The sequence below is a fragment of the Neopsephotus bourkii genome, unplaced genomic scaffold, assembly GCF_033783945.1.
Source record: "Neopsephotus bourkii isolate Nb327-2 ecotype Australia unplaced genomic scaffold, CSIRO-AGI_Nbou_v1 NB_991, whole genome shotgun sequence".
Classification (NCBI taxonomy): domain Eukaryota; kingdom Metazoa; phylum Chordata; class Aves; order Psittaciformes; family Psittacidae; genus Neopsephotus; species Neopsephotus bourkii.
This window is the reverse complement of record NW_026901483.1, coordinates 1,337,397-1,357,583: the sequence shown is the minus strand read 5'-3', so window position 1 is coordinate 1,357,583 and position 20,187 is coordinate 1,337,397. Positions and strand designations below refer to the sequence as shown.

Here is a 20,187-nt window from a genome sequence, read left to right as displayed (position 1 = left end):
TGTTTTTCCCAGTGGCATTATATTATTTTAACTGATTTGCCAATATTTGGAAAATATATAAACACACAGTGCATGCCAGTGATTAAAATAACTCTAATAATATAAAAATACTTCAGTATTCACACTAAGTGGTGATAGTATTTGGCAGGTTAGTTATCAAAATAACATTTTACTGAAATGTATGTAGATATTCCTAGTCTGTTCTTGTTGGAACAGACATACCAGTGAATGACCTGTGTTTGTATTTGTGCCAGTAACACAGGAAATGGTAGAAGAGTTGCTGGAGTTGAAATGTAAACATCAAGTTAGGAATGGCCTCCCAGTTTTTGAAGCCAGACTGAAAGATGGAGAAGCAGCATTTGAAGATACAGCTGAGGAAATTTATATGTTCTGTGGAAAATGAATTAGCTTCTTTATGAAACAGAGAACTTTTTGAAATAAAGGAGTAGACATAGGAGGAATAATCAAAGTTAAATTGAGTAGCATTAAAATTAAATATAGACAGAAGAGTGAGGAAAAGTTGTTGTACATGTAAGAGCACATCACTAAGGTTGCTGCACTCTTTGAAGCAAATGTGTACATTTCAACAAATGAGTCTAAGAGAATCTATTGGAAAACCTAAATTTACATCAGCTTCTGAACGTAATACATATGCTAGAAACTAGCATGCTAGAAATATACATACTGAAACATTACAGTACTAAGGTAAGGGAAACACTGAATATTGATGGAAAGTTGAATACAAACAAAAACTAAGAAAAATCAGGTATGTAAGCATGTTAGTAGGTAACATAGACTTTAACATATCAGGAAAACCAGTATTTGTCTGTAATACAGCTGTGAAACAGGACAGCAGTAGCGAGTTCAGTGTGTTAGGGGAACGCACCCCATGAGAAAGAATCTCAATAAAAAGGTTCAATTAGGTAAGACAAGAAATGTCACGGGAGGTGCAGTGCACAGATTAAATTTCCAGATTTCATAAGTAACTACTTCACATGGCATAGATTGGTAACCCGTAGGAGATACAGTCTTGGCTTAGTTGATCATTGCCCAAGAAATGCTTCAAAATTAGCTACTTTTTACATTAGTAATAGCATATTCGTATTTAACCTTCCTACAGAAACATTTTTTTTTTAAACACCCGCACATATATAGCTTTAGGAAAGGAAACTATGTACAAACGGGAAATCCTGCTAAAAAGAGAGTTGAGGGGCAGTCAATAGGCAGAAAGTTTTCAAGAGGTAAGTAGGGTATTTAAAATACTATGTTGATAAATGTAGCATAATTGCATTACAATGTACCAAAGAAGACTAGGAAGTGAGTGTGTGTGTGTGTGTGTGTGTGTGTGTGTGTGTGTGTGTGTGAAGAAATCTACCATGACTTTCATAAGGAGGTCTACAGAAGGAAGTTTTGCTTCAAGGAACTGGAATGCCATCTAAAGAATAGCACTAAAGGATATAACCAGGACATTAGCAAAGAGAGGTAAACATTTTTCAAAGAGTTTGCATAATTATTTTCAATACTTCTTTCAAAATATCAATAAGGGAAAATTTCAGAGAGCTACAAAGCCACTGTAAATGGACAGTCATCAGGGTGATCAAGGTGCAAAATGACATGAACCCAACTAAGGTCTTGCCAGAAAGTTATGCTTTTGCATGTGTATTTACTAATGAAGAGCTCAGGGTTGTTTCAGTACTGAAACAGGGGAAAGTCAAGTTTAGGTATTAATAGAAAAAGTTAATTGCCTGGACCAGATGGCATTAACTTGAGTTCTAAAGAATTTCATCTTTGAAAAATCTGTAGTCTGCAGTCTTTTCTTTTAGACTTTCTTTGGCATGAGTAAAAGACAAAGTAGCAGATCTTTTGAAAGGAATTTTGGAATTACATATATATCAGCTATTTGTAATTGTATGCACAGTTAAAAAATTAAAACTGGTTGTACTGAAAAGATCAGTGTGGCTTAGTAAAGGGAAGTTATACCTAGCAAATCATTGAAGGAATGAAAAAAATAGGCAGACTACGTATCTTTCTTATATTGTATACTTAGATTTTCTTAAAGCTGTTCCACCAAGAACTTTTAAAGTGCCATAAACTGCCTTGAGACAAGAGGGAAGTTTTCATATGGGTGAACAATGTGTTAAAAATTACAGTACTTAATGTCTAATATGGACAGTCAGGTTTAAGTCTTGGCTGTTGACATTCATTAGTCTAATTCCTTTTTGGGGAAGATGTATAAATACAAAAGCTTGGCATATTCTTGATTTAGTTTGCTTTGAAATGGAAAACCTTTGAACATTTCATCCGTCTTTATGAGATGGGAAAAGCACTGCTTAAGAATCTTAAGTTCTTGCTGATCACTTCCTGAAGTCATCTGAAGAATTCAGTGATGAGATTCAATGACTGAGTCCATAAACACTGTCCAACAATTTGAAGTTGATTCAAACCTGTTAAGTCATTTGAGTCTTCTGTACAAGAGTAAAAGTCTATTTGCCATCTCATAACTATATCAGATTTTTGTTGGCTTATTTTTGTTTGGTGTTGTTTGGTTTTTTTTGTTCGTTGTTTTGGTTTTTTTTACAACATCTTGGTATCAGTATTTATAAAGAAACAGAATAGTATGTTTCAAGAAAATTGATGGACATGAAAGAATTCTGTATGTGTTGCAAAGCTGTGTATCTTTCCCCTCCCCTCCCCCCAGTTACTTAGTGGAGCCTTTGGGCACTTGCAAAGATGAATAAATGTATTAAATATACACACTGAGTAGCAAGATCTTTGTAACATAAAACTAGACTGCGTTAAGTGCAGCTGTCTTTAGCTTGTTACTTAGACCTGTGAGACTGTATCTGGTTTTAAAACTTTATGACTTTGTTTTACAGCTGTAAACCAGATTATACCAAACAGAAAAAGAGTGTAAATCATATACATTATTCTAAAGCCAGAATATAACCATTTGAATATGCCAACTGCATAGCAAATCCATCAAATACTCAAAGGAGGGTGCTAGCAAAAGATGTGATCTTTATAATGGGCCTTGTGTATGAAGAACTTTCATAGTAAGTATTTTAGCCAGATTAATGATTTTTACTATTTAAATAGTTAAATTGATGCAATCCCTATGTGAATAGTTAGACTGCAATAAAAATAAAAGTATGTTTATGTCAGTATGTTGACTCTCATATGTGATATGTATCTTCTTACTGATATAATTCATGGTCTGAAGGAAACTGTTCCTCTTGGTCGTTATGTAGTTAACAAAATTATGGCCAAGGTCACGGGAACAAAATTCTCTCTTCTCACTCCTGGGGAGTTCAGCACAGAAGAGTTCACGGATAAAATAAATATGCATAGCCTCGTAAAAAAATATTTTCTTTGACATAATTAGGCAGCAAAGAATTTTGATTTCTGATCAGCAAGAAAAATTTGAATGTATGTTTTGTTGAATGTTTCCCCAGTAGATTTCTCTTGATGCTGTGTTGGTTTGTACATTCTTCACGGAATGATCAGTCTAAACTGAGTGTATATATACAAATTACCTTGTGTATTAAAGGTCATGTTTTATATGGCCTGAATTTCAGGGTTTTACTTTCTAATCTTATTTACAATTTCAGTGCTGCATTGCTCTTCTGTCATTGCAGTGTTGACAGTAGTCCTGAGATTTTTGCAGTAGAACTTAACACTATACTGAACATTATTTTGCAAGACAGATAAGGTTTCAGTGAATCCATTAGCAAACCATTATGACTCTTCCAGATAGCACCAACAAGAATAAGTTTGTGAAAATTTAGAAATAACATGCAATTAGTATAATGCTGGTGCAACTAAAGCTTATCTCTGCTAAGGCTAGTAATAGCAACAGAAATTTACTACATTGACAAAATGTACAGTAAATTTACATCTGACCTAAATGAATTATCTGAGAATATCTCTGTAAATGAGATAGATATATGAGTGAATATCGTGTCTGCAGAAAGAACATTTTATGTTTCTTGAAGTGGCAGGAGCTGCTTTTGGTGCATTTGATTTTTCTTCTTAAAGCCCACCCTGAGTGACACAAGAAAATGCTTATATGAGCCTGAACTTTTTCAGGCCTTAGGCACAGGCTCTGTGAGAAAAATAACTGAAATAAAGCAAACCTCTGGGGTCTGATCGTTGTGCAGGGACTATTTCTGTTCTTATTTGTACAATGCCTCCTACAACGGGGATATAGCCTCTAGGAAATACAATATTATGTATAATAAATAATGATGTTGGAAGCAGGAATTTTATTCAAATTATACAGTAAACAGCTGGGAAAAGAATATTATGTGCCAGCCATCTTCCAAAAGTTTCTCTGTGCATACTTATGTGTATCAATCAAGGACAAGCAAAACCAGAAACAACTGGATTTTGAGTTTAGGAATGGCCCATACTTTCCTTCCATCAATTTTCCCTAATACTGTGATGACAAAGTGCCATCAGTGCATGTTTAACAGTAATAGAGGTGAAAATCAATGGGAATTTTGTGGGTTTGTGAATCTTTCTTCATAGTGCCATGTAAATATCAGGGTTTGCTTCGAACAATATGTGAGCTGAAAGAGGAAGGATGGCACAGTGAAAACTAGGGTATGGTGCATGTCCAAAATGTTTGGTGCTAATATCTTGCTGATTCTGAAATGTCCAACCTTCTAATTACCTTGCTGAAAATTGGTAAGTACCTATTATATAAAAATGGTGTTGCAATGCCTGCTGCACTGGTGGAAAGTCCATAACCTGTTCAGGTGGGTGGCAGTTTTTACAGAGAGCAGAACTTCATATTGCCATTACCATATGGTCTGGAAAATTACGGTGGCACATTTTAAATGGAATACACATGCTGCTCCTTCTGGAACTCTCATTAATGCTCTAAGTTATACACTTAATAGGAAACTTCACCTTGGAATGGACAAAGATTCTTAATAAACACTCAAATGAATATTTTATCACAACCAAGACTCACATGAAAAGGTCTGTGTTGCAAAAAAAAAAAAAAAAAAAAAATTTATTAAAATATTTATATAGTTTTTCTTTTAATACAGGCATTTGAATATTTCAAATGGGTTTATGACAGTTTTCATAACTTTGACTTAGCGGCCCTTATGGGCGATTCCAAAGATATAGTTAGCAAAGGTTGTTCATCGGTCGTGGCATGTTCTATTAGCCGCAGTTTTGACCAGTTAGGACCTAAACAGCATGTATTAGCTCTTACTTTATTGTTGTCAATGTAATAATTGTTTCTAATAGAGTCTATAGGAATTTTCCACTTGAACTGTGTTCACTGTTGCAGTTTTGGTGATCTAATTTTACAGTAGAAATTCAAATATGGTGATATCAAGAAAAACGAGCTACAAGAACTTAAGATTCTTAAACGCTGGCCAAATTGCCACCTTTTCTAAGTGAGAAAAATCAAAATTCTGGTTCTGCTGAAGGGAAAAAAAGATTTTAGCAGTAGGACTAAACAGGCTGTCCCCAATGCTTTACGTAACCACAGTACTTGCCTTAAGTTTTGTTCTGTGTTTCCTCAAAACTTTCACCGATTCCCCTGATGTCAATATACTTAATGAGTTGTAAATCAGTGCCAAATTTAGCTTCTACCTGAAGCACTAAACCAACAAAAGCATAGCAATTCTGAATTCACTAAATCTTAATGTTGTTTTAAAATAGTTTTTAATGGGGTTAATTTCTTTAGGTTTTTCTTTCTCTCAGGGTAGTATAACTTGATTAATATAGTTTCCTTTCATTTTGACATTGTAACACGGTCTCATTAGGCCTGCAATGAAATTGAATTGCCGTCATAATATCACATCATAAAGGCATATTAACAAAATCTCTATAGACCTCTATTGGAATCATTTTTCCATCATAACCTTAATGTCATTGAAGAAGGCTCTTCCTGAGTGTAGGAAGAAAGCATCAGAAGAAACAAACTGGCTCTGGGATTCTCATCATTAAGACCTAGATTCATCTTCTATTTCTTCACAGTTATATCAAACTAACTGGTTTAAATTTTACACATAGTGTGAAGTATCTCAGTTGTAACTCCAGCCAATTCTATTCCTTACTGTTTCCAGGATTTCATCTCACAAAAGTCTTATCAGTCAGTTATGTTTCACTGTTTTGTAGAATGCTCTTCATAACTGATGCTCTTCTTAGTTAGGTAAATCAGATCAATTTTATCCATTTATAAACCAACAAGATATTGCTGACATCTTTTGGTGGCACGCAAGAGTTGTGAAACTTTAAGCTGTCTTTTGATCCTTGTTGTCTCCACAAAATGGATTCTAGTTATCTTCACTGATCTGCTGTCTGTAATTCTGATTATTTGGCTGCATTTTAAAAAGCTGAACATGTTACACAGCTGAACTAAAACTGTTTTTTCCAGTTGATTACAGGGCAGGATTTAAAACTTGGGGAACTGTTTTTTAAGGTTTTTGGAGACTTATTTCTAAAGTTTATTTTCTGGATTGAGCTCCTTTGTTTTCATTACCCTTACTTGTTTTAACAGTGTTAGGTGGGTTAATCAAGGAATAGAACTCAGGCAGTATATAAAGTTAGACTTATGTCTTAGTAATAGCCATAACATATTTTAATGCGAATTAAATGCTTCATCAGGGAACAGGTAAAGTATAAAAATTCTTAGTGATTGGGTTAACTTTATAAAACTGTTTTTTTCTTCTATGATATTCTGTCCTTTTCCAGCTGCTCTAATGAATCAAAGCTTTAAAGAAGATCAGCTGCAACCTCAAATTATGTGATTTAGATGTAGTCTTTTCCAGTCATCCCAGAGACAGGAAAGGGGATGTGGTAGGAAAAGTTCAGATTCTGCTGCAAATAAAATAGTTTTCTCTGAAGATGGAATACGTGATTCACCTAATTCATCTGGAAATTCTCCTTCACACAGAAAGTAAGGTAGAGAAAAAGGATTACTGTGAGTAGTAGATGACTCATATTTGGTGGAAGTTGCCCATCTCCAAAAAAGAGTGTGCCGTACGCACAGAAAAATTGAATTCCACAAAGTACATGTAGTAAGCTCAAATGTACGTGCACGAGCAGTGAAGTTGTGGGATACAGTGGCAAACAATGATAGGACAAGGGGCAATGGGTACAAACTGGAACACAAGAGGTTCCACTTAAACTTGAGAAGAAACTTCTTCTCAGTGAGGGTGACAGAACACTGGAACAGGCTGCCCAGGGAGGTTGTGGAGTCTTCTTCTCTGGAGACATTCAAAACCCGCCTGGACATGTTCCTGTGTGACCTTATCTAGGTGTTCCTGCTCCGGCAGGGGGATTGGACTAGATGATCTTTTGAGGTCCCTTCCAATCTCTTAACATACTGTGATACTGTGATAAGTTTGGTTTTGGAACCATTCTGTATTCCTTAGTCCCTTCTAATTGGAGCCAATAGGCCCATACCTCTTACAGTTGTGTAGAGTTTCTGGCAAATTTTATTATGTTCTTCTGATCAAAACTTTGTAATTGAATTGCTTTATTTAGCTTAAGTGTTTTTCTAGTTCATAACTTTTTCTGCTGCCCTGTCACTGAACAGTTGCAATTCGTACCACAGAATACAGATGCTTTGGAAGAGTGCATGCTACAAACACAGCTTTGCAAATTGAAATATCTGAAGACATTTGCATGATTAACTCTCAGACTATCCTGGGATGATTAGATCTGCTGGAGTCACATGTTTAAAGCATTCAGCCAATTTAATCAGTCTGAAAAGGCTTAATTTATTTCCAAATGTTTAGTGTGATTATTGGTTTAAATCATAAACAAAAGTTAAAAAAAAAAAAAAAGATGTGGGTGGCACATCACTTATTTCTTTATGTAACGAGGCACACTGATATAATGTGGCACATTCTAACACAGAATGAGAAGTATATGTAATTTTTTCATATTGGCAACTATGTATTATGTTAAAGTAAAATATGTAACAAAAGCAACACCTCCCTCTTTGTCAGCCCCCTCTCCTTCTAGCCTGTATGATCACAGCTTGAATTTTCACAGCTCCTGAAGCACTGAAGTACATTTTCAGTACAGAGCTAGAGAGTACTGAGAAATGATGTGACTAGCAGTGCTCTTTCTCACTTTCATTCTCTCTTGAGTATTCCTCACAGTTCTTTCAAATGAGAAAGAAAATTAATTTAGGTGAAACTAAAAACTGTTTATAAGGAGCATTGAAAACCAGGAAGATTTCTAATTATAATGGTTTTGTTGCTATTTGAAATACAGCACAAAAGCAGTCTGCAGTTTTTCACAGGGCATCTTTTATGAAGATATTATTAATCTAAGGAACAATAGCATCATTTATGAACCTTAGCTGTGTCATCATACTAGACTTTTGTGTTTTGAAAGTATCATTAAAACGTTAACCGACTGCTTAAATTAAGCAGCATCCCTATGAGGTAGGTAAATATTATTATAGGTAAATATTACTAAAACTGCTGAAATGTGTATCCACAAATAATTGTTTGATTAAAAATTGCCTGGTATTATTCAGATGGTTTACTTAGATGACTGGGAAAATGCTTCTCTGGCTTACACTGAGAAACCACGAGTACTGATGGTCAGGAGTTCGCCTAGTGTCAAAGAGAAAGCCAGTTTGAGAAATCAGCTACAAGTCGTTGTCTTTATTGATGCAGTGTATCTTTAAACATACTTCACTTCTTTCTACAAGGGCACCCTTGGAAAATCCCAACAGGCTGTTTGTACAGCCCAGTATGGTGGCTATTTTTTACCTGTTGTGGTGCATGTACTTTTTTAGTAAATACTTCTTATGTGTTTCTTCTCACAGGAAACTTTTTCTTTGTTTAAGCATATCAGAAAGAAATGCTTTCCTCAACCTATTCCCCAATCAAGCAGATTAATGTCTTATTTGCACACAAGGTGTCACTACTGGTTTGTATGGTGCAGTGCTCCCCCGAGCTTGTGGTGGTGCGCAAGGGTGTTGCTCCGGGGTACACCAAGTCCCATCTTACTCTGCAATGATTAGAGAAATGTTTGTGTGTTGTTGCTGATATTAATGAATATACTTGTAATTCCTGCTGACTTCTTAATTTCTGTGTACTCAATTTCACAAACACATGATAAATTGTTGAGACTGTGTTTAATCTCTCACCTTTCCAAGTTCATCTTGAGCAGTTCAGAGTGAATACGGTGTTTATGGAGTGTAACAGGCTGGGTTGTGGAAGGGCGGGTGCTGCTGTGGTCATGGCACTCTTGTTCCTAAGTGTGGCAGCATCTACAGTGTGATAAATCAAGTGGAAAAAATAACCTTCAGTAATGGCTCTCTAGAACACTTCAGAATAAAACTTAAATAATTACAGTGTTGGGTAAGTACAGTATAAATACAATCCTTACCTAATCTGTATAGCATTCTGTGTGTGCAAGACTTAAAAGTATTTCAGACACTGCAATGTACCAGTATAAACTTAGATATTCTTGGTGCCCATAGACCTTCTTTCTTTCAACTCACTCAGAAAATAAACTGATAATTTTGGATTCTGTTCCTAAAAATGATATTGTGCTTTTAGGTTTCTGGTGTGATAAAAGTGCAAAAGGATCTTAAGAATTTGCAGAGGTGGTTTGGAAAAGAGTAGGATGTAGCTCTGAGGGGAGAAATGGAAAGTATTCCATGTGGGTAGCGCCATGGGTAGAACGGCCTTTGACTTGGAGATTTTTGAGTGAATTTGATTTATTGGAGATTAACACGTTCTTCTGATCAGTTACCTGGTATTGTAAAAAACCCAACCAAACAAAACAAACCCCCAAAACAATAACACACACACGCACCACCACCACCAGCCCCCCCCCCCCCCAGCAACTCAACCATTTAAATAAGCACACTTTTCCCTCCTTTCTCTGTCTCTATTTAACCAATTGCTTCTCCTCCGGCTTCCCAAACCCGTGCCTCTGTCTATCCCCAGCCTGGTGGGATCTGGCCGCGGTCCTCACCTCAGCGCGGGCGCCCGCCGCAGCCCCGCACACTCGCCATGCTTCCGCGCTTCCTCCCTCCTTGCCTCCCGTCTCCTCGCGCCCCCTTCGCCCCTGCGCGCGGGGCAGTTCTAGCGTGCACGCGCCGCTGCCGTTAGGCTGCAGCCGCCTGCAACCGGTCGCGGCCGGTTGACGCCTGCTTCGTCCTCGGGCGGTGCGCGGCCCCCGGCTACCAGAGCGCTGCCGTCTGTGCCTGTGCAGGTAGGAAGGAACCTTTCCTGTGTAAATACGAGCCAGCCACAAGTGGTGTGTTCCATGCGGAGGTTGTTTCAGGTGTGGATTGAGAGTTAATAGCCCACGCTAAGGTGTGAAAAGGCGGCCCGCCGCCATGTGCGAACAGGAGCCTGGTTTGTAACTCGCACACGAAACAAACTTGGTTTGTCTTGTGTTTCACCTGAATTTAGGATGTCCTGCAGTAGCATTCACCGAGAGGTGAGGGCAAGGATCGTGGGAGGCTCGGGAAATCTGCTGGGTGGAAGAGATTTAATTGTTCAGTCAGAGTGAGGGGTGGGGGAGACTGATGAGTGGTCAAGTGTCTCCAAATTGTTTCAGAGAGAAAAGGAATAATCTGTTTTCCATTGCTTCTGGGGACAGGATAAGGAATAATGGAATTAAACTGCATCAGGGAAGATTTAGGTTAGACTTGAGGAAAAATATTCCAGTTGTGGAAATAGTTGTGTCCTAGAATACATTGCTGGGGGAAATAATGGAGTCTGTCACTGCAGTACTTGCGGTCGGACTAAATAAGCATTTTACAGAGGTTGCTTCTGCCTTGCTTTATGAGGATGAATCATTTCAGTTGTCCAGGGTCACCTTTCTGTTCTGTGATACGTATCACTTCAACTTATGAACCAGACGCAGTTGGTTGCTTTAGGACAGTAGTTAAGTGATCCCTCTCTCCTGTCCACCATAAGGATGAGGACAGAAGAGACACAGGTTAAATCTTATTTCTGGCAGTCGTTACTGTAGTAGAAGGGCTTTTACTTCCAGAAAAATAAAGGTGTTTCTTTTGCTGTCTGCTTCCTTGCTGTGGACTATAAATTACAGCACTTTATTTTCTCTGTATGGTTTTCACTTTGCTTTAATCACAGTGGAAATATATTCGGTGAAGATGTTGATCTGCAAAGTTCATATTGTGTGCCTGTGCATATGCATAAATGCCTTGATAAACCAAGGAGAATAACCTGTCACATTTAACTTGCTGAGTTCATTAGTGTGTATGGCTTAATGCATTAAAAATGAAAATTTACAATCCTCACTCGACTTCCTTAATTTATAAAGAATAATGCCATGAGATGGGTGACTTTTTTTATTTTGATGCTAGCCCAAGGTAGCAATCGTGCAGTCTAACTTTAACATAATGCTAGCACAGCATGTACAAAGAATGCCCCCTTAAAAATAGCAGACCATACTGAGCCTTCAAATGTCACTGCTTCTTCCCACTGTTGCTTGCTTATGGCAATCTTTTGACAATTTTATTGAAACAGATAGTTCATTCTAACCATATTTTAAGGTAGAAGTTGCATGTAATTTTTGTTAATTAAGGAGGAGTTACTTTAAGGAGACATCATGGCAGATCGAGCAACTTTTACTTTAGAACATGAATATTCCATTTGTATTTCTGGGTGATGCACTGGGTCTTTTGCTTAGGGAAAGTACAGTTTATGATTTCTTTTACTGTCCTTTGACACAGGCATGTCGCATCACTGTCATGTGTGTTAAAGATACTGCTGTCTGAATTAACTTGATTTTTACCTTGATTAGACAGTCGCCACACATTTGAGATTTCAACACGGAAAACATTTTGTACTGCACTAAGGGTATTTTTTGAGAACAGATCTAAAACAGTTGCAAGGGAAAATTTTCACCACTTAAAAATGTTCACTTTTTTTTTTTTTTTTTTGCTTATCTGTAGTTTCTGGGCTTTGTTCATGATGTTCATGACATAAATAGATTTATTTTTTGTTTTTTTTTTTTTAATATCATTCTGCTACCTAGGTTTTGCAGTTGTTTTTTTTTTGTTGTTGTTGTTTTTCTTGGTTGTTGTGGGTTTTTGTTTTTTTTTGTTTTTTTTTTTTTTTGGTGGGCATTTAGACATTTTCACAAAAACCTCTAAATGTTTAGCTGAGTTTGGCTATGTGCCATGTCAGTAAGATTAATTGGGTAGGCTTGCTGTTTAGAAATTTGCACTACTGATTAAGATACTTACTGGAGTTTGTGTGCAATTGTAATAGAATGTCCTTTGTAGCAGAACAGGATATTAAGAAGTATACCTAGGAAACTGTTTGGAAACATCAAGAATGACAGGTGGCACTATTTAAATAAAAAAAAAAAACTATTAGCCTGTTCTCGCTAAAACACCTGCCATTACCTACAAATGTTGTATTTTAAGAGCATCTGATGATTAAAGAAATGACAAAGTTTATTTTCAGTCCTGTGTTTGAAGAAAAAAGCATCCACTGTAGATGTCTATTAAAATATATATGTGCAAATAAAAAAGCAGGTTATCAGCTGCACAAGTCTGCCAGTTTCAAGCAAGAAAATCTTCATCTCTACCTCAACATGATTACATTATGTACAGGGTTATGTATATATAATGCATGCACAGAATCATTCTAGTCTTACTTTCATGCCCTCTGTGCCAAATTCAATTTGGATATATTAACTACAGTCTGATTTGATAGTAGTCTGTGGAAAATTTTTGGTGAAATTTTAAATCGCATCACATTATGTGACAAATGTATTGTGTCATGTACTATTCTTTCGGTTTCTAGCTGTTTGATGTGATGTAATGTAATCTGAGATGTAATGAGTGATGTAGAATAAGGCTACATGCGATGTGTCAGAAACAAGTTTAATGTTCCTGAATGTTCCTTAGCTTTCTGTCCATTTTACTGATCTGGAGCAGTAAGTAGTATGTCAGCAAAAGTGCAGGTATGGCAAATGTAGCAGAAATGTCATGGGGAAAGTCCTGTGCAGGAATCACTCTAATGAATGGCTTCATTACATTTGGATCAGACCTGTAATCTTGACATTTACACTGTGTGTAGTCTGCCTTATAGCAGACATTGACTTCACCAGGGAAGTGGAATGTGTTTGTTGCAAGCAGCACTTGAGATAAATCAAACTTCATGCTGTCTCCCGTAGACAGCTCAGCCCTGTCTTGAAATTCAGAACATGCTCTGTCATTCTTTGCATTTATATGTGATTGTTTCTTGCTCATTGAAAACTGTAATTCATATCCTGAACTCTGGCAGGAAATATTAGGTCAGTCCCTAGGACCTGATGGTGTCTGACACAGCTTGGTTCTGTCTGGATCTCAGAATCAGTCAAGTCTTAAGATTAAAAACTGAGTTTGTTGTGTTCCAATAATTTCTTAAATGTGTGTTTAAACAAATGATTTCACTAACATCATCTTCCCTTGATTGCTTTTGTCAGATATGTAACATCCCAAATTCTTGGTATCTCTTCTAGAGACTTGTTATTCTTTCAGACTGCTTGTTTATTGACACCTGTTCTCCTCTTACCCACTTCTCTTCAAAGGGGAAATTAACATTTTAAACAGTATCTGTTTACAAAATCTTCACTTAATAGATGGGTTCACTGGTGACAAGCAGGAAGTTGTCATTCTTTGTTGTTGTGTTAGAATGCAAATCTAGCGAGAGTAACCAGGGGAACAAGCAATTTTCTGTACTTTCAAGCTACACAAATGCCTGCTGGAAGTATTGCAGGCTCCATGTTATCTGTATATCAACGGAGCACTGTGCAAACAGAATGTAAAAATAATGCATATAAAAAGGAAGGAAGGGTATACATTATGTAGATTTACTAAAAAGCCGTCAGAATTACTTGTGTTGAAGTAACATGGAAACTGTGATTATAATATATATGGAGACCTTTTCCTGGCTTTTTGGTGATTGTTTGTGCTTAGTATGTGTTTGGATATGTCAAATAGATGTGAAACTTTTTTCAGAGGTCAGAAATATTCTGCAGTTTGCAGAAGTTCAGTTCACAGCTGTATAGGGTAGACACAAAATTGGTGTTGAAGGCTGAAGATAAACCTGTGATCTGTATAGCATGCTTTGAAAATACAGGCAAAGTCATGCCTATCTGTCAGAAAATATTCTGGTTAAGTGTTAATGCATGGAAGAAGTGGGTGAAGTCAGTGTTTTGTGATTCTCAATTGTCAATCTATAGTTAGTCCAAAAAAGAAAAACAAGCAAAAACTTTGGATTCCTCCTTTCAGATATAATATGATTTGGGTAGTTTTTGTATTGCTGTATCTTCTTCGCTTAGTTACTTATATCATGCAAGCATTAGGTTTACCTTGTCTTCTAATAGCTTATGCACAGTGGCACTAGCTTGTAATGAGATACATGAAATACTGAGAAACTCAAGGTGAGAAATAACAGTCCTGTTATTGCAGGAGCTGACTCTCTTGCACAGTACTGAAATTTTGGTAGTCTGTCCAGTGGAATATTTCCCAAATATTAACTAATGGAATGGGGAAACAGATGAGTAGGCAAAGTCATGGGACTTGCTGTGTGGAAATCCCATGTGGCAGAACTGAGGTTTTGCTTAATGTAGGTCTGTAAGATAAAGAACTTCACTAGAAGCAGATAGTCTTCAGCCTTTGAAGAGCTGTAGTTACTCAGCTTATAAATTTGTATGCGAAGAGGAAAAAGTGATTTCTGAAATGTCCCAATACTATCCATGGTAAATCTTGGATTATAATTTGGATTATGAGAAACATCTGCTTTTTTTCTGATGTTTTCAGTGAATGTAATAACTTCAGATTTATGTTTGTGCTTTGCTTTGTATTTTGTGGTTTTGGAGTTTTTTGTTTGTTTGTTTGTGGTTGTTTATTTTAAGGGATTTTTTTGTTTGTTTGTTCCACACCCCACACAACCTCCCCCCCCCAATGTATAGGAAAATTTTCATTAAACAGCATGTTTAATTCTGCAAGAGCCACTAGTTGCCAAAATGTTAAGTTATATGTTATGTCTTAATGTGATGTTTGCATCGCACAGAAGAAAGGAGAAGCTTCAGGTTGTGTTTTGTACTGGTTTTGTGCTCAACTGAATCTCTTTTCCTCTCCTTTTAAGTATTTTTACCTTGAAAAAAGTCTATAACATTTATATTGGATGGTGCAGGGACTCTGACAAGATGGATGGGAGTATGAAGGAGAAGCATGAAGTGGAACAACACACAGCTGGGTGCAAATGATTTGGCTACTGTTTGGTGCTTGATGTCCTCCACTGAATTCCCAAGCAGCAATTTGACAAAGTCTTTTCTGTCTATGTCTCTTGTGTGGAAATGACGGATGAGGGGAGAAAAGCATTTATCAGAAGTGAAAGGGTTAAAAATGAGAGTTCAGTGCATTTCTAAGTGTATTGTTACAGTATCCTATTTACTTACTGCAAACTGCCATAACCCTTGCAGTAGCTTACAACAATGCTCAGATTAAAAAATTAAAAAACAATGCTCAGATGGTAGGATTTTAAAGAGTGTCACAGGAATAAAGGTCTTTTTTTTTAATTTTTTTATTTTATTTGTTGGTTGTTTAGTGGTTTGTTTTGGGTTTTTTTTTTTTTTAGTTGTTCTTGTCATTAAATAACAGCAGTAGAAGAAGCTGGATTTAAAAGAAACAATAACAAAAGAAATACTTTTTTAAAGTGGTGGACCGTGTGGCATTTATACTGTTTTGAGTGGAATGGTTATCAGGGATAAATCCAGGAATAGTTGTGTAAGGCTTCAGGAAAATGTTTTACATTCATGCATGTTCAACTTTCAGACTGGCAGAAACATGTAGAATAGTACAGAGCCTAGATCATCTGAGATACTTCCAAGATGTATTTTGGGGCCTTTTATGATAGACGCCACTGCCCTTGGTTGTACTCAAGAACTATACAATGTAGGTGAAATTAACTATAAACTGGATTTTATGCAAATTTTTTCCAAATACAGTCAATGTTCTTGTGCAGTTCTCCCAGGTGTCAGCTATGTACAGTATTACTCATGTTGGCTTAGTACGACGGCCGCTCTTGAAGGCATTGTCTTTTTTCTATGTATGTATTCTGAATGTTGGCAGCTGGTGTATACCATTCTGCGTTGCTTGCTTGAAACCCCAGGTCATTTCTGTGGGAGCAACAGACAGCCTGGGATGTCAGCTTTTGTATTCGTTACAGCTGTTTTTCAAATACCTTTATGCTTTCTTTCCGCATACATTTTATACTTTCTGTCCGTATTGTTATCATATGTTTTCATACCTTTAAACATGAGACACCAGTCTCTGTTAGTTTGCCTTACAGTACTAGGTTGGCCTTTTGGTTTTTGGGTTCATCCAAAATGATTTTCATATGAATTAGTGGAGTAGAATAATTCTCCTGTTGTATTAAATAGAATAACAAGTAGGCAGTGATTGGGGTTTAGGGAGCTTTGCATATCACTATTTAAATGCCAGACTGCACAAAGGCCAAAAACTGTTGAGAGGCTTTGAGCATGGTTCCTAAGGTTTGAGTACCTTTTCTGTTGTTTTTTGGGGGTTGTTTTTTTTTTTTTTTCCTTCAAGCAAACTTGACACAAATTACTTTTTAGAATTCAGTAGAACTGGTGTTCTCTATTCTCCTTTTGAACTCTGCTAACATTTAACCAAAGTCATCCTGACAGTTTACGAGATCTCTCTGGATTTGCTGAAATCAACGTGACTCTCAGTCACTTGACAGGAATTGGTTTAATTTGCAAGTGTGAAATGGTTGTTGCCAGCTATAAATGCACATTATATCTAGGAAAACAAATTTTATTTTTAGGCCAGTGACAAAGATACTTTCCACTACGCTCAGCAAAGGTTTTTTAAGTGGAAAATAAAACTGAAGGCTAAAAAATCTAAATTTGGATAAGGGCTTTAAGGTTCACTCTATTCAGCATTCTAACTCATGGATTAAACATGTAGACCATTTACCAGGTACACTTGATAGTTAATCAATAATTCTCTGCTCTATTCACCAGCATTATTGATATTTAACATTCCAGATAAACCTTATCTAATTTTATCTGTGCTATATTCTATCATTAAAAGAAGAATTAATGATCCATCCAAAATTACTTTAGAGACTGTGGCATTTAAAAAACTCAAACTGTGGACATTGAGGTTCAGATTTCAAAGAGCTTTGAAGTAGCAATATCTCAGTATCATGTAAGTTGTGCTTTTAGTTTTGTTAAGTATAAGTAACTTTTAATTCTGCTTTCTTGAAATTCTCCATGGCTTTTAAGATAGATTCATAATTATTTTTTGAAAGATCTTAGTAATCAGCTTTTTTTGTTTTGTTTTGTTGTTGTGTGGTGTAACACACTCCAGTTTGTAAGTGGATGCATGCTAGAAGTAATTCATACCTATACTCCATATCTCATGCAAAGATACTTCTGAGACTTTGGTGAAATGCAGTTCAGTTTTACTGGGTTTGTAGGGACTGAAGTAGTTGTAATTTCTGGTATTTTCAGAAAAATTTAGGCTTTTCAGCTTCTATAAGCTATTTGAAGTCTTCAGCAGGAAATCCTAGATGATAGGAAAATAGTTGTTAAACTTCTGCTAATACTTAGGTCTGAATTAGTATGTCTGAGAGATGTTCTCTACATCGTTATCCATAAATTTCTAAGGACATGGAGTGTTTCTGCTTGGTTGTGGGTTTTTTTGTTTGTTTTGGTTTTTTGTTTTGTTTTTTTTTCACCCCCAAGAGTATCATGTTGTTGAAGCAACTGACTGTTTTAAAATTATTTAGCATGTGTTCTTTCCAGGGAAAAGAAGATACTAGTTTGTCATCACACCAAGCCTAGAGTTCGTGTATAGTATAGTATTTTGTCAGCGAAATTGGATTAGGAGGTAAGAAGTGCAAATGTATAACAGTCTAAGTCGTATGCCAACGCCTAGAACTTGTCATCAGCTTCTCTTCATTTTTGAGAAACTCGTTTCAGCATGTATCTAAAGCATTAATGTGCAGTTTAAATAAAACACACAATTCCTAAAACTTCGTTCATATATCTGTTAGCAGCATATGCAATACTCCAAGTACAATTTAACAGCAGCTGTCTGTTGGACTGATACATGACTGACAAAAATACCCAAAGTACTCTTGGGTCAGATATTTTTAAAGAAATATGCAGTACATTTGAATTTGTCTAAAATGTGAATATTCTGCAGTCTGATATTCTAATAAATCTTGTATTAATCTTCACTCATTCTTGTCCTAATTTCAAATCCTAAATTTTAAAAGTGTTTTGTAATGCTTTATAAATAAGAACTCTGACACAAAGAAACAGTGAAGACTTATGTGAAGTTTTTCATTGTCTATTATGTGTTCATGCAACTTGATAAAACTCTAATACTTGGACTCTTCCTTCTCTGCAAATCTGGGAACTAAATGGACTTCTTGCATGAGTTGATCTTGTATTTAGAAAGGTTAGAAGTTGATTGGTTTTCAGTTTCACTAGAAAGTAATGATCACTGGCAGATTTTTATTGCACTGGGACATTATCAACGAAAGAGGGGTTTTTTTTTGTTTGTTTTCTTGGTCAGTCCATTTCATTTGATAGTAGAATAATATTGTGTTTTGCAACTAACAGTATGTCACCAAGGAAGGACCTGCTATTGAGAGTTCAGGTCTCAGCCCTGACACATTAATATACACAAAAGTATGATTTGTCATATATCATGGTATCTATAGTCTAATAGCTACCAAGGCCAGTAATATTGATTGTGTAACTGCAGAGATCGTAGTGTGACACACCTGTTTGATACAGTGTATGTTAGACTATATTTTATTCTAGAAGATAATGGCTGACAGCAGTAATCCATGCAGGCTAGGTTAAAATTAGCTAGGATGTGAAACATTGTTATGATCTACCTTGACTTGGCTGAGGAAGGGTACAAATATCCTCAGTGGAGGAATAGATTAGTGGATATGAGAAAATGTCCTTGTTGGCTAAAAAGGTGCAAAATCACTGTGCAGAGATTGAGCGATAGGTGGCTGATTAGTGTCATTAGTATCACATTTATAAGTAATATGCAAATGCATTTCATGTAAATGTCATGAGATTCCTTTTTATTTAACTGACTAATCTCAGAGTACTAAGAGTACCTCAGGAAAGAAGGGTTATGGTATCATAAACTCTAATTATAAACCTCAATTATGATCCTTCTGGGCCAGTCTACCATTTTTGTAAATGCTTCCTTTCTCTGCATAAAAGCAGTTTTCATTATGTTGTCTTCTTACTATAAAAGTATTTTAATAAAAAGTTCAAGTGGAACTGGAGCTTGGGGTGGCTAACAACAGTAGCAACTCACTGATGAATAACATAAACATGGTGTAACTTTTTCTCAGTTAGCCTAATCCTAATACCAGAGCTGGGAACATCAAAAATAACATTTTTTATTACACCAGTCTTTTCCTTTGATGAAAAATACAAACCCACTGCCAAAATGTGCATAGTATCATTCTGACGAGTGAATTATTAATAAAACCAGTGATAAAGCGTGGTCCTGCTACTGGCAATGGCAGAAAATCTGTTGACTTAGTGGGATCAGGCTTGTCTCTCATGACTAAGGACAGTGCAGGGAGAAAAGACAGCCTGAAGCCATTTCTGCATTTCACAGTCTTTGGGATGCTTTATACCGCTTTTTAATGCAGAGTTGCTTAAAAGAGGATCATGTTAAGTGCCAAGAACTGCCCCAGTGTGTGCTTGGAAACAATTTCTGATCTTTGAGTAAATGGTTAGTTTCAAATAGTGCACTCATATCTGTAGTCTTTATCACCCTTGTTTCCATAATGTGTGGGATTCTCTGTGTCTTTTTTACAGAGAAGGAAGTAAACTGACAGCTTTATATCTGAGTCATGCTAGATAAAAATTTATTAGGAGTCACAATGTAGTTATTATCATTTGGGATATTATGTGCCTGCATAAGTCATTGTATAAAGGATTAAAAGCCTAAAAAATGTTAATAATAAAACCCCTAGATCTAATAACTTTAGAGATTAGAATTAATTGAATTAGTCTTTGATCTTGGCTGTTAAGTTTTAAAAGAAATGTTCAGTAAGCGTTTACCATTCTGTATTCAAAGAAACAGTATTGCTAACTATAAAGTTGGAATGCATCTGTACAATCATCTGTATAGCAAAAAAATGG

At 36.3% G+C, this 20,187-nt stretch overlaps 1 long non-coding RNA gene across 2 annotated transcripts; it reads right to left on the bottom strand.

Moving 5' to 3' along the window:
* Nucleotides 1–8,647: 8,647 nt before the first annotated feature.
* Nucleotides 8,648–9,975, bottom strand: LOC133215600 (uncharacterized). 2 transcript variants are annotated; one of them, XR_009726418.1, is made up of 3 exons: nucleotides 9,862–9,975; nucleotides 9,134–9,256; nucleotides 8,648–8,994 (listed from the first exon to the last, which is right to left on the bottom strand). It is a non-coding gene; the product is annotated as an uncharacterized LOC133215600 (long non-coding RNA). The 2 variants fall into 2 exon arrangements; XR_009726417.1 differs by lacking the exon at nucleotides 9,862–9,975 and adding an exon at nucleotides 9,376–9,449.
* Nucleotides 9,976–20,187: the final 10,212 nt, after the last annotated feature.